The sequence below is a fragment of the Staurois parvus genome, unplaced genomic scaffold, assembly GCF_062004578.1.
Source record: "Staurois parvus isolate SC_StPar_1 unplaced genomic scaffold, SC_StPar_1.0 ptg001162l, whole genome shotgun sequence".
Taxonomy (NCBI): domain Eukaryota; kingdom Metazoa; phylum Chordata; class Amphibia; order Anura; family Ranidae; genus Staurois; species Staurois parvus.
The window spans coordinates 7,961,251-7,976,757 of NW_028318958.1; the positions used below are offsets into that span (position 1 = coordinate 7,961,251).

At 44.3% G+C, this 15,507-nt stretch overlaps 1 protein-coding gene, 1 long non-coding RNA gene and 1 other non-coding gene across 6 annotated transcripts in view; 1 reads left to right on the forward strand and 2 right to left on the reverse strand.

The window, feature by feature from the left end:
- LOC149439062 (protein DOP1B-like) overlaps positions 1-15,507 on the reverse strand; it is a 657,792-nt gene that overhangs the window by 299,732 nt on the left and 342,553 nt on the right. The window lies entirely within an intron of this gene.
- Positions 1-15,507, reverse strand: part of LOC149439068 (uncharacterized) — a 51,026-nt gene that overhangs the window by 19,345 nt on the left and 16,174 nt on the right. The window lies entirely within an intron of this gene.
- TRNAR-CCU (transfer RNA arginine (anticodon CCU)) lies at positions 11,812-11,884 on the forward strand. Its single transcript has one exon. It is a non-coding gene; the product is annotated as a tRNA-Arg (tRNA).

The window sequence follows — 15,507 nt, forward strand, 5'->3', positions numbered from 1 at the left end:
TATACTATATGACCAGAAATAGGTGACCCCCCCTCCCCCTTCCAATGACTGATTTGTCTTTGTGAATTCAGTCTCACACCCCCACAATAAACTGAATTTTTCAGCAGGAGCCAAGAAATTCAATTTTCAAAAAAAAAAAAAAAAAAGTCAGTTATTTTTCAGTAGCAGCCAAGAAATTAAAATTAAAAAAACAAATTCAGTTATTTTTCAGTAGCAGCCAAGAAATTCAAATTTTCAAACAGACACGTCATCTATTATTTCAGCAGCAGCCAGGAAACAAAATGGCTGCCAGCAGATTTGAAATCTGGCAGCTACAGGGTTAACAGTTTCCGGTTGTCACGGCAACCACAGTCATGTGACCAATCAGTGAGGGAACCTCAGGATAGGCAGCGCTCAGCAGATGCAGCTCAGATCGTGACTGACCTCTGAAGGAGTAGGAAGCGATTGCACTTTATCTTCAGCATTGCTCATCATTCAATGATGCCTCGCAATAAACACACCAGAGATCATTTTCAGAACAGAATCCAGAAGGAACCAGCACAGGACACAGCCGCACAGCCCCAGGTTAAGGACCCAGAAATGGGTGGGCATAGGACAATGAAGAACCAATTCAAGAAAAATAAGAATGTTGGTTCTCTGAACACCAACCAAGAGAAACCAACACAGGACCGCCAACCAGCCGCACAGCCCCAAATTATTGCCCCACAAAAGAGTGTGTGTGGGCAATTAGGTGGGGGGCTTAGGGCAGCTCCACACGGACTGCTGCTCACTCAACAAAACACCAGGAAAGACAGTAATAGTAAGTAATTGTAATAGAGAAATATAATGAAAGCACTGTAGGACAATATATGTCACCCACATATATATACTATATACACTGGGGTCACTGCTATATACACCTAGAGGGGTCACTGCATAGAGTAGGGAAGTGTTACAACCCCTGTAAGGTCCCCATTAGGGAGACTCACCCTCTCCATGTGTCCTGATCACCAATGTCACCAGGATGGAAAGTGATGAAAGATCCACCAGGGCAGAAATAGAGGGGAAATCTGAAGACAACTGAAATCTGAACACCTGAAACTCCCCAACCTTCCTCTTTTCTCTCCTTTTTTCCCCTTTCCTAGACACTCAGGGTTTCTATTTTGCCTCCATCATCCAGAAAATGCTATCCGGTATGCTTCGACCGTTAGGTACTGCTGCTTGGAGGGCGGGGCAAGGTGACTTTCACCTTCTGAGGTCTGTGTTTCACTCCCCACCTCCTAGTGGCTCTGTACCTGCCAGTTTGTGCCATCTTCTTGGTATGTAAGCATCGGCTATGTTCCCCTATATATGTCTCCCTCCACAATGCAGGACATGTTTGCGGTGGAGGCTACGGCCCTCAGCCTATAAACACTGCACGTTATTGTGCTGGAATCTAGTCTACGCCTTTATTGACGTCCTTTATCTTTCTTCATGATTCACATTTTACTGTTCAGGAATATCATTAAGCATCGTCTGTCATGTCATACTACTACATTTTGCTGCATACCTTAAAGACAGAATTAGAAAAAAAGTAAATGCTGGCACTCATCCTTGGGCTTGTAAATCTTCCTTATTAGACACCCAGGTAAAAGTCACAGGTGCCACAATGCTGACATGTTTCAGCCACAAATGGCCTTACTCATAGCAAGCTGGACAATGGGTTGGCTTCATTATTTATAACCTCCCACCTAAAGGCGGAATCTATTCCAGCTGGAGGATAATTGAACCAAACCACAAAATGCAAACATTACAAAACCTATATTAGCACACAATCCAATCAGTAGCCACATAGCATAATTATAGAAAAACAAAAGGTTTAGTCTAGCCTACGGCAAGGCTCACACCTGTGCATTTTGCAGAGTGCTTTCAGAGTAGCAGAAACGCACTACACTCCATTTAACATGATTCCCTATGGGTCACGTTCACATCTGTGTTCTAACAGGTGCGTTTATATTCATTGTTGATTCATAGGACGTGGTGCTTGCTCATATGTCCACCTTCCCTTTCATATGAGAATGGGAGAAAAAGTGAGGTGACAGGTATGAGGAGTGAGGTGACAGGTATGAGGAGTGAGGGGACAGGCATCAGGTCAGAGGTGATAGGTATGAGGACTGAGGTGACAGGTATGAGGAGTGAGGTGACAGGTATGAGGAGTGAGGGGACAGGTATGAGGAGTGAGGGGACAGGCATCAGGTCAGAGGTGATAGGTATGAGGAGTGAGGTGACAGGTATGAGGAGTGAGATGACAGGTATGAGGAGTGAGGGGACAGGCATCAGATCAGGGGTGACAGGTATGAGGAGTGAGGTGACAGGTATGAGGAGAGAGGTGACAGGTATGAGGAGTGAGGGGACAGGTATGAGGAGTGAGATGACAGGTATGAGGAGCGAGATGACAGGTATGAGGTATGAAGGAGACACACAGACCTGACAGGCAGCCCACCTGTACACTAAAGGATTGCACATGGCAGGCTGCTGCCCCCATCTCTGCCATTCTCACCATTGTCAGGGAGCAGTCATGTGGACAGATGCTCTGGGCTCTGTATGGAGGCTGCAGCAGCAGAAGAATATCCCCTTTATTTTATCATAGAGTGTCTAGAACAGGGGTACTCAAACTTTTGAAAAGCGAGGGCGTATTACGTGATTTGGTAACCGGTCGCGGGCCACGATGAAATTAAATGGTTTAGAATTTTGAATATTTTATTTTGCATAGCATAATGAACAATTTTCCTCCTACGGCCACTGAATGCAGCTAGGAGGGAAAGGAGGAGAAGCCGGCTTTCAGCGGTTGCAGGAGAAAATATAGAGAGGATCAGTTGCTGTATATGCCATCCCCGCAGCCTCTCCTGTCCAAGTGTAAAACAGAACGTGATGGGAGACTGCACGGGCCCCCTGAAGCATGGGGCGAGGTCGCCATTGTCACCCCTAATGCTATACCAATGGTTGGGTGGGTGGGGTGGTAAAAACATGTCAACTATGGGGTTTTACTGCCCCCAACCAACAAATGTAAACTTATCTTACTGTCTAGAGCCCCTTATAAGGCTGCACTGATGCGGTGCTGCTTTCCTGTGGATTAGCTGAGCTTTGCCATACACTTCTATTATGTCTGGCAGCTGCGGGGCATTCAGGAATTTTGCTGCACTTTCAGAAAGCACATCAAACCCGCAGGATATAATGCAAGTCTATGGCCCAATGCAGCTATCCCATAGGGAAGTCCCAGGTGCACTGTACTGCACCCATGGATCAGTGTGAAAGCAGCCTAAAAGTTGTTAATTCTCATATTGGTACTAATATGCCCATTGCAAAATCAAACAGTGTATGTGATTTTTAATACACTGACTTTTTCTTCCTCTTCCAGCTTTTGCTGGCATCGTTCCCCAGGCTGTTAGAAAGGTCCCAGGCAAAGGTTCCAGAGCCGCCTCAATGCATTCTGATGCTCTGGGATGGCGGGTCAGCAGACCCAGATCGTGATCAACGGGTTGTCGACCCCAGGCATGCGCTTCCCTGGTTTGAGGTCGAGGGCCACATCGAAGGGCTCTGAGGGCCACAGGTTGAGAAACCACGGTCTATAAACACAGCTGTCCATAGGATTCATCCCCCTGCTCTGTAGCCTCCTCTCTATTTGTTCAATGATATCATTTTAGTGAGGGCACTACATATTTCTGTCTATAAAGCATTACTAAAGCCCTAGTACAACTGCTGAGATAAAACCAATATAAAATATTGAAATTATTAATTAGGACAGGTAGAATGGTGGAATTACATTGAGAAAGAGAAAGCGTAAATCACAAGCATACCAAGCAGGACGCACAGCCTGCGTATGTAGTGTAGCAAATCAATGGTCTTTATCACCAGGATCTCAGCACAGGATTTCTATCATTTGGTGTATACATGGTTATTTGGGGTGAATTCTTAATTCTCAATGAATAACTTTAACTTACATTAGTCCTGGCACAGAAAGCCGTGCACTGAGAATGGACTCCCAGGGCCCAGAACCCCCACATTGTCCATGTATAGAATTCCCATACAGAGAACCAGGTGACACAAGATCATTTCCAGAACACTGATGACATTCACTTACCGATGTGAAATCAAATGCATTCAAATGTCCACAGTTTCCATGTAACTTCAATAAATGATGTGTAAATAGCGAGAATTAAAAATAATTGTTTTTTTTTATTTCTCTAGAAAAAAAAAATGACAGCAAGAGAAAACAATATTCAGAAACTCCAAAGTCCAGCAATTGGACGAGCACACTCAGCAGTGCCATGGAGGATGACTCACACCGACTATCACTGAAAAGTTTCACTTTCCATAAAGTACTTGGAAAGGGGGCCTTTGGGAAGGTGGTGTTGGCCTCCCATGTCACCTCTCAAAAGAACATGGCCGTGAAGATCATGAAAAAGAAAATGCTACTTGAATGTGACCCCATTAATTGTACTACAGAGCGTGATATACTGGTAAAGCACAGGAACACTCGGTATATTACTCATCTATTTGGATCGTTCCAGACAGAGGTAAGTCTTTTCATCTTTCAGCTTTTTCATCTTATTCTTGTACTGTGCTCCCCTACTTACCCAGACCCCCTAAAATTTATGTTCTGGAAATTACTTCTTTGTGAGTAAAATCTTATACAAGGATAAGCCTCCCCCCTTCCCCCGATGATCGTCCTGCGGCCTATATTATTATTTCAGGTACTTATATAGCGCCGTCAATTTACGCAGCGCTTTGCATATATATAGTACATTCACTTTAGTCCCTAACCCTCAAGGGGTGTACAATCTAAGGTGGCCTATCAATTAGTCCTTCAGCCAATGAGTGCTGAAATGTGAGTGGCGGAGGGGAGCTCCACTTGTGTCCCACACCAGGTTTTTCTGAGGGCTCTGGCTGTAGTCGGGGAAGCAGTAGAGGTAAAAGCAGAATTCTAGAGCGCCTACTACAAGGCTGGAGGTTGGTGAAGTAAACTGTACAGAGTAGAGGTTTTCTTTAAAGAAGCCATTTACTAAGAGGCTGCCATAGCTGACCTACTTTTGAAATTGCTAGTTGCCTAGTTGCCTAGCTGCCTGGGGCCTCGAAAATTAAAGTCACTGAGCCAGAACCAGTCTGCAGCTAAAAGGACTGGAGAAGGCAGACCTCCGGATCTACATGGGACTTCCAGAATGGTGACCAAAGTACTGAAGTGACTGGATCACCCTAACAGACAGACAAAACTAGTATTGTGATCAGGATAGTCCAGCCATGGCAGCCTTCGTATTTTCTCTGTTTGCTTTTCCCAATCTCCTGAAGGAAGATTCCACATTGCACTGTCTGCCGGTGTGTGTGCGCCTTCGTATATTCTTCCACAACGTGAAATATTATTTGTCTCTAATGTAACCTTTATCTCTTATTTTCATACAGACTCATGTGTTCCTCGCCATGGAATTCCTGAGTGGAGGGGATCTTCGGGACCTGATAAAGACTTCAGCTCCACTCGCCTACCAACCCATAAGGTAAATTCAATGACAGGGCTGTGATGGAATCAGGGGTGGCTGACCACAGAGCACAGGCAGTGACACAGCCAGGCCCCTCCAACTGAGCCTCGTCCATCCATACCCCTATGTACTATAGGGGGAAATCATCTTTACCTTTTTATTGGTCTTTAATGATTTTGAATGCTAATTCATACTTTTCTTTCTCCTTCAGATTTCTAACTGCTGAGATTCTTTGTGGCATGCAATTCCTGCATGCTGGTGAAGTCATGCACAGGTATGTATCGGATTAGCTGACTAACAATCACTCCTTGGCTTCTGGTATCTTTTATTGAATAAGGAAGTCATTCCACCAGAGTTCCCAGTTGTGTTGCCTCCTGTAAAGTCTCATTCCATCTGCTGTAGTAGTCTCCCTGCTCATGCCATATTCTGCTTAATGTAGAATTTATACAAAATCCAGAAAGAGGAGTGAGAACTCCTCATAATAAATATAGCAGGTGGGCGGAGCTGGGAACCTAGGAACAGAGAACTTCCTGTAGACGGATATAAAAGAAGCCAATGTCCACCCATCAATGTTCACTCTTCATTGTATAGATGTATATTTGTATCTTTTCTCTCTTTAATAAAATGTGGGATATAAAGAGATAATTGTTCACTTCTTTTCTTCACAGAGATCTCAAACCTGATAACATTCTCCTGGACCATGCCGGACACATAAGAATTGCTGATTTTGGCTTGGCTAAGATGAACGTCAACAAGTCCACTATAATCAGTGGATGGGCAGGTACAGCAGCATACATGGCTCCAGAGGTAAGATTCATATTCTCCTGATATTAGACTTTACTGTAATGTTTTTTATGGGATATAGAGAAGACATACAGGGGGCTCCCCTTTCATTTGATGGAGAATTCCTCCACTGGACTCCCGGTTGCTTTCAGTGGCTGTCCAGACCAGAACTATATCTAATAAAAGGTGGGAAGTTCTGAGAGTTGCAACAGTGTTGGAGCGTCTTTGTAGAGGACATTGATGGCGGGTGTAGATGGATGGATCTGTCCGCCCGATTCACACATACAAATGGAATAAAAGCTTCAGGAATGGCTCACCTGCTGTACTCCTTAACTGTAAGGCCTCTTGCACATGGGGGTGGAAAAAAAGAAATCTGAATATAGATGCATTGTTGCCTATGGAATCATGCACACAGCTGTGACTTTACATGCATATACATGCTTATATTGCAACACTGGCATTGAAGGAGAATTTACACATGTATACGCACGTTAGGAACATTTTACTCAGGATCCTTCTGTCAACAAGATCCTGAGAATAGAGATCAGTAAATGATTACATCCATGTGCAACTGGCCTAACATGGTGAGCGCCTGTGAACACTGAGCTACTGGGGTCCGTACACCTTTATCTGTCTCCTTTAATATGCACAATTAAAGTGTACCTCTAGGCAAAACCTTCTTTTCATTTTTGGAAAGAGTGGAGAAAGGTCAGACCCTCTCTCAGGTTTTTATTGGTGGCCTCATTGGGGAGAAAAAGGTTTTGGCTATACGTAAACTATAAAGCGGTATTAAACCCCAAACAAAAAATTTCATATATTGCAGTTTACCAATCATTAGATGTGGTGGCTGCATTAGTTTCTGTTTTCACCTGGTAATCAGGCCAGTAACACACCTCCTGTATTAGAGCGCCTCTACTCTGGATGAACGAGCACAGGGGTCACCATTGTACAGCAGCATTGTCAGTCTGGGGAGACGGGAGTGTTAGATGGACTAGCAAATTTAGATAAACTGAAACCAAACTCCAGCTCACACTACAGTTACAGCAGTTTTGTACCTTTTGGGACAAAGCTTATACATAAAAAAATAAAAGCTGAACATTGTAAGCAGGGCCGTGGATAAGGGGTACCACCAGTCCTCCTCTACAGGGCCCAGGCCAGCAGGGGGGACTAGGCAGCTGGGTGAATCGGATGTGGGCAGGGAGGGTGATCGACATGGCAGGGGGCTATTACTGGAACCGATCCCCTGAATGGCTCTTTCTGCATTAGCTGAAAGCTGGCTTCTACTCCTCTCCCTCCCACTGGCTTTCAGCTGCTGCAGAGCAAGACATAGAGGAGATCAGTCCCAGTAATCCCCCCCTTACTGGTGCACGCGTCACCCTACTTGTGCAACATTCTTTTTCCCCTGCTGTCCAGGCCAACCTTTGTGCCCCCACCCCCGCAGTGCTGCCGGCTTCCCTCCTCTGATACCCACTGGCAGCTGCAAGCACTTAATAGGATTCTTCAGGATTGAGAGTGGAGGAAGGGTCTGGTAAATATGTCACATTTACCAGCCCCTTCCTTTCCTAAATGAACACAATGAGTGACTGGTGCTGATCACTCACTGTGTTCATGCATAACTGAAGCATAGTAAACTGTTTTGTTTTTTTTCTGCTGGGGGGGGGCTGTTAGTTTGGCTGTATGGGGCCCCGTGGTTTCTAACAGCAGCCCTGATTGTAAGCACTCCTGTCAGTGGGAAATGGTTTGTAACAACTCTCGAACTGCTACATCTGAAGAACAGCTTGTTTTTTCTTTTCTAAACAGACTTAGCAGGTGAAAATAAAGAAAAGAAAGCATAAAAAAAAATAATGCAGCCATCACATGTAAAAATGTGTAAGCTGCAGTATAATAAATGTTTGCTTTTGGGTTTAATACCGCTTTAAGCCCCACCTCCAATACTCAAAAGCTCCACCTTTGATGAATTTTGAGCACAATTTTAAGATTCCTGGAGTCTTCATACATCACATATGTCAGCATGGAGTCTCCTCTGTCCTCTGCCTGGCCTAGGAATATTCTCATCCTTTTTTTCTCCCCTTATGTTTCTACAGGTTGATGGAGATTTGCCATACACCATCACAGCAGACTATTACTCCTTGGGAGTGATAGTATATGAGATGGCGTTGGGTGTGCGGCCATTCGACGATGAAATACACAAAGAGGACTTGTTGAAGAAAATCACCATTATGAACCCTCATTATGCAGCTGAAATGGATGTTCACCTCCATGATCTCATACATAACGTGAGTATATACAGCTTTACCTTCATTTAACAGACAAAACCCTTTCTATAGACCTAGTTATAAGTTCAGGAAACATGATTGCATGGGAAGAACGCCAGTCACCACTCCACTTGGAGCTGTGCTGCAGTTACCAGCAATAAAATGCAGACATGCTGAATTTTATTGCAGCATTCCAAGCTGGATCGCATGTCAATATACAGCTGTGCAGCACACCACGCTGCTGTACAGTCACACAAATGAAGTGTCAACTTTGTACACTCTGCACACTTCAAATAAAGTTCAAACAAAAATAAGGCAGCTGTGTGATGTGATGAAATGTGCACCACACCGCCCACTACTGCCAGTTCACTGCAGCCAGAATGGATGGCTGCTGGACACTGAACAGCTGTGCTTTGGTGTGCTACAACTTTCTGTTGCTGTGTGAATGGGCCCTTCAATTTCTGGAGACAATCCTTATACAGACAGCATATAGAACTCCCCTGGGGCTGCCATCGGTGGAAGAAATAATCCTGGCAGTTGTAGAATGAATAGAAAGATAATTTTTATACATTCTTCATAACAATTCATTGTGCACTCTATTGTGTAATATTATAAAAAAAAATACCCTTAAAGCGGTAATAAACAGCAGACAAAACAAAACAAACAAATAATTCCCCTGCAAGGTAATGTCCTAATGTGCTGGCATGCATTGTACACTAGCACATTATGTAAAACTTACATTAAAACGAAGCCCTCCAGCGGCGCTCTGTCACCCCTGTAGAGGCTTCCATATTCACCCGTCTTCCTTCCGGGTTCTTGAGCTCCGGCCTTCTGACAGGCTGGGTCGCGATGACGTCACTTCCGCACATGCACACGGGAGTCCCGGGCCACAACACACAGCTCTGAAGAATGGCACGGGTATAAAAGAAGAGAGAATATCTCCTAAACAGTGCACGTTTAGGAGATATTCATTTTACCTACAGGTAATCTTTATTATAAGCTCTCCTGTAGGTCAAATTAAAAAACAGAGTTTACAACCACTTTACAACCTCTAATAAGCGAACATGACACAAATAATCCAATCAGGACATAGTGGCGGGTTTACAAGCAAAATCAAGGAAGCTGAAATATGTCACTGTTAGAATCCAATATTACAATGGGGAGTTCTGTGGGTCACATATTGTTATTGTTCTCCAGTGTTTCTTATCATATTTCTTTCTTCTTTACAGCTCTTATGTCGAGACCAGCACACGCGGGCAATCCTGGTACGGGACATCAGACAGCACCCATTCTTCAAAACGATTGACTGGACTGCAGTGGAACAAGGAAAGTCACAACCAGCATTTACTCCAAAACCAGTAAGTATACGAATAACGGAGGGGTCCATGTATGTTGGGGGGAGGGGAGATTTTTAGCAAGATCTAAGGTTTATTTTTGTACAGAATTCTCACATTTTGTCACATGACCTGGGGACTCGTCTGAATGAATTCTGTTTATTATTGGTCTTTAGCACTGCATAGGTGTCAGGCGCACAGCTTAGACCTGCTTAATTTTACTTGGTGATCATACCAATAACACACTTCCTGTCCTAGGGTGACAACGCTGACTTACTGTACCAACGGAGAAGAAGTGTTGTCATCCTAGCCTGATTAGAACTACAAACACCTTCACCTCTCCTTATCTCCATTACACAGAGGGGATTGCTTTGTAGTTCACAGACAAGCTGAGAAAGCTGAAAATGAGAAAAAAAATGAATGCAGTCTCCATATCTAAGAATTACTTGGAATAAATGACATTTTTATTCTTGGCATTAAATATACATCAAGGGGGTGTTAATGCAGTGTAATGCTTCTTCAGATCACTAGAGGGAGCTGGGGATGAATGATCCCTCTTGGGATACGTTGCTGCACATCGAGGGTTGGGGGTCACCAAGCTTTGTCCCCAATTTCTGTATTAGTCAAAATTATTGATGAATGTTCTTTGTTCTCTTTCCAGACTCTGAATCAACCGGAAGAATTTACTATGAAGATGGAGGAATTTATGGCCCATAAAGACAGAGAGATTCCAAAAAAGGGAAAGCATGTATTCAAAGACTATTCCTACATCAGTGAAACGCTAAAGAAGGAGCTAAGGGCATCTCTCCACCAACAAAATCAGGGGGCCATGAATCTGCATCGAAAGTCAAAAAATATATTAACGCGTTAAGTCATAACAAAAAAAAAATCTTCACCAGCAAGAAAATGGCGAAATCTGCTAGTATCCATCGCACACTAACCCCTTCACGCCGGCGCCTCGCGGCCCTTTAAGGGGTTTCTGACGCTCCGAGGCGGGTGGGGTTTAGGTTCGTGTGACTGCCATGATTGGCTGTCACGACAGTCACATGATCAGAAAGGTCCCAATCGCAAGGAGAGATCGGGACCTTTCCATATTACTCCGACTCATGCGCTGGGAGCACGCAGGGTGCATGCTCTCAGCATGTTTGTTTACAAATGGTACTCAAATATGCAACCGCTCGGCGTCAAGGCCCAGCCTAGCCTGATGACTCAGGGATGAACCGATTGCCTTAGGGGGTCAGGAAGGAATTTTTTTTCCCTTTGGAGACCATCTGACCAAGGGGGGGTTTTGCCTTCCTCTGAATCATCAGAGAGTTTAGGAGTCTGATAAGGCAGCACCTCTGAGGAGTCAGAGGATAAGACTGACTTATCTCCAATAGAAAGAGGAGTGCATTATGCACAGGGCACAGAGTTCAGGAGTGCATTATGCACAGGGTTCAGGAATGTGTAACCCACAGAGTGTAAGGGTTCAGGAGTGCATTATGCACAGGGTTCAGGAATATGTAACCCACAGAGTGTAAGAGTTCAGGAGTGCATTAAGCACAGGGCGCAGGGTTCAGGAGTGCATTATGCACAGGGTCCAGGAATGTGTAACCCACAGAGTGTAAGAGTTCATGAGTGCATTATGCACAGGGTTCAGGAATGTGTAACCCACAGAGTGTAAGGGTTCAGGAGTGCATTAAGCACAGGGCGCAGGGTTCAGGAGTGCATTATGCACAGGGTTCAGGGTTCAGGAGTGCATTAAGCACAGGGCGCAGGGTTCAGCCCCGACTCAGTTCTGATCTCACCTGCACCCCCCATGGTGATCCACCATGTTCTGATTGATAGATAGACAGACAGACAGATAGACAGATAGATAGATAGATAGATAGATAGATAGATAGATAGATAGATAGATAGATAGAAAAAATAAAAAAAAATAATAGATTGAGATATAGCTGGATAAATAAAGCTCCGGTGGCCTAATGGATAAGGCACTGGCCTCCTAAGCCAGGAATTGTGGGTTCGAGTCCCACCTGGGGTGATATCTTGCTTGTCTCTTTTACCAGGACGAGGGGAGGATGAAGAATAAAACCATCCAGGAGATCTACCTCTCTGTGCTTCATGTGACAGTACTAGAAGTTCCCTTTCCTGAAACCTTAACAATATATGTGTGCAATCACTATCTCACTTTGGAGCAGACTCCATGGACCACTTGGTGGTTTTTTGCCATCAGTCTTCTATGTTTCTTTCCCAGTAAACTCCCCAAGAATGGCCATAACCCCCAGCATTGGTATTAGTGGGGCCAAAAAATTGCCCAGGCATGAGTGATCAATTGCTGCAAAAACCACCCACAATATTGGTGTCACTGTCAGTAATAAAACCCCAAAATTCCTGTGAATAACTCAAATAATAACCCCCAATATTGGTGTCAATGGCTACAATCTGAGGAATTTTGACTTACCTGTAATGTCCATAGTATGGTACAAGACGCAGGCAACTTAATTCATATACCATGGGTTATAGGTTTGTACCTTCAGGTACTTGGACACTGGAAAGCTTTTGAGGACACGTCCCCCTAGGGCAAATTACATCCCCCCCAATATAATCCTACGCCACTCTATGAGTCCTCTGTTTTGTAGCAAGCCATACAGAATAACTAAGGAATTGAACTGAAAGGTGGCCTGTGCCCCGTACTGTACTCCAAAAGGGATAATTCCCACTATGTGAAGTGACTGGTGTTTTACCACACTGTCAGTCGCTAGTTATCGAAAGGACTTACAGAATACAATTGCTTTCTATGTGCCCTGTTTACACTACAATGCAGCCCAGAGCTGAGACATGCTGCATTTTATCGCAGGACTGCATGGCAGTGTACAGCAGCCCAGCACACCACACTGCTGTACAGTGGCATGAATGAAGCATCATTTTTGTGCACTTCAAATAAAGTTTCTACAAAAAAAATAAATAAAAAGGAGCTGTATGATGTACTGAATAGCGCATCACACCGCCCCTGTAACAGTCGGAATGCGCAGCTGATGGAGAGGTAAACTGATGAGATGAAACTCTCCGACATCTGTCCGTTCTGTGTGAACTCAGCCTAAGATCAGTCCAAATTCCTCTGATTCTAAATCACACAGTACAGGATAATAGCATCCTATTCATACACCATGGGACATCCCCAAGCAATGAATTCCAGAGTGGGCAACAACTAGGCAAACAGAACTGGCCCAAGAAATAACAGGGTTATACCCCCCAGTTTCTGTGTGTCACTGCAACAACCTTGTGGGCGAAAGATGCATCTGCTGAAGATTGGACATCCAGCCGGTAAAACTTTGTAAAAGTATGAAGAGAAGGCCGGGGGCAGAAGACCAGGTGGTGGACATACAGAGTTGGGTGACAGAGGTTTGGTGCCTAAAGGCCGGGGATAAACAGATCCAGTGCAGTGGGAACATAAAAGGGAAGAGGAAGGGATGTTTTTGAACATAAGCTCTCGTATTCAAACCCTGTATTCACTGTACAATGGTGGGTTTTGAAGAGGGGTGCCCTTTGTGAGGACCCACAGAAAGGGCAAACGGGAAATCGAGCAATGTCGTCACTTTTTGGATGTTTGGGAGCCGAGCACAAAGATGGCAGGGCAATGTCCTCATCTTTGGATGGTTGGGAGCCGGGAACAAGAATGGCAGAGCAACGTCCTCACCTTTGGATGGTTGGGAGCCGGGAACAAGAATGGCAGAGCAATGTCCTCACCTTTGGATGGTTGGGAGCCGGGAACAAGAATGGCAGAGCAATGTCCTCACATTTGGATGGTTGGGAGCCGGGAACAAGAATGGCAGAGCAATGTCCTCACATCTAGATGTTTGGGAGCCGGGAACAAGAATGGCAGAGCAATGTCCTCACATCTGGATGTTTGGGAGCCGGGCACAAGAATGGCAGAGCAATGTCCTCACCTTTGGATGGTTGAAAGGCGGGCACAAGAATAGCAGAGCAATGTCCTCACATTTGGATGGTTGGGAGCCGGGAACAAGAATGGCAGAGCAATGTCCTCACCTTTGGATGGTTGACAGGCGGGCACAAGGAAGGCAGAGCAACGTCCTCATTCAGATTAAATGCCAAATCCAACTTTGGAAGAAAAGATGGTCTGGGGTGTAACACAACCTTGTCACTATGAAGGATGAGGAAAGGCTCTTTACAGGAAAGAGCTGCCAATTCAGAACACTTCTGAATGTTCTGACGAAAAGGCTACTTTGCTGGCAAGAATCTCTAAGAGGATATCCCTGTTGGGTTCAGAAGGACACAAAAAAACAAATGAAGGTCCCAAGGAAGCTCAGGGTGCTGCAAAGGGGGCCTGATACAGAACCACCTTGAAGAAAAGTTTTTACAAGAGAATGCAAAGAAAAGGCATCTGACAAAGGATGGATAATGCGGAAATCAGCTCATGTAGGGTGAACTGTGCTCTCATCGGGTTCAGATAACATTTCCAGGTACAAGGAGACAATTTACTGCCTTTAGCAGGTAGGAGACTCCAAATAAAACATCCCTCTATCCTTTATCCTTAAGACCTGGATTTCTAAAGCCATGCTGGAAAAGCCAGAGATGGTCCAAACGGTGGCAGCTTTCAGCTCTGTCACATTCTGAATGACAATTGCGCGGTCAGGCAACACTGTACCCAAATGACATTTTTATCACTGTGTTCACACAAATAGAGCTTTTTTGGTGGTATTTGATCACCACTGTGTGTTTATATTTTTTGCTGAATAAACAAAAAATAGAACAAAAATTGTGAAGAAAAAAAGGAATTTTTCTTTGTTTCTGTTCTAAAATTTTGCAAACAATAACCTTTCTTCATCGATTTAGGCCAAAATGTTTTCTGCTGCATTTCTTTAGTAAATATAACCCAAATCAGTGTTTATTATTTAGTCTGTAGGAAAGTTATAGAGTCCACAAACTACAGTATATATCTAAAAATCGATCAATTCTGATGTGCTGATGGCCAATCTCATTTCTTGAGGCCCGAAAATGCCAGGACAGTACAAATACAAATGACCCCTTTTTGGAAAGTAGACAGTGCAAGGTATTCAAGAGGCATGGCGAGTTTTTTGAAATTGCCATTTTGTGTCAAAATTCTTAGGAAAATTAAAAAATAAAAAACTGTAATTAGACTGCCTCCATGATACGAGAGACTGTTAAATCGGCCATAGATGGAGCATTTGGTGGTTGCAGAAAAGAAAAATCGCTCAATTCACTCATCAACACAGCTGACTGTGTTGATGAGTGAATTGAGCAATTTTTCTGACAGGTTGATAGGGGGATCCCTCTTCTGAAGCCATTGTGCTCTCCCCGTGGGGGGAGGGGGAGCAGTCCTTGCCATGAGAACACAGTGATTACTGTAAGCGGCTATAACAGCTGTTAGCAATAATCACATGCAAAATCTGACAGGCAGGTTGTACCCAAGTTGAGCGATCGATCAACTTGGATATATTCAGCCTGCCAATACATGATTTGAATCTCGCCCAGTCACTGATGAACTGGCCGACATTCGAAAAAGTCTATGGCAGGCTTTAGAAACTTCCGCCATGATAAAAGATACTGATAAAGACTGCCACCACAATAAGAGACTGTTAGAGACTGCCACCATATTACAAAGGACAGCTAGAGACTGCTGTC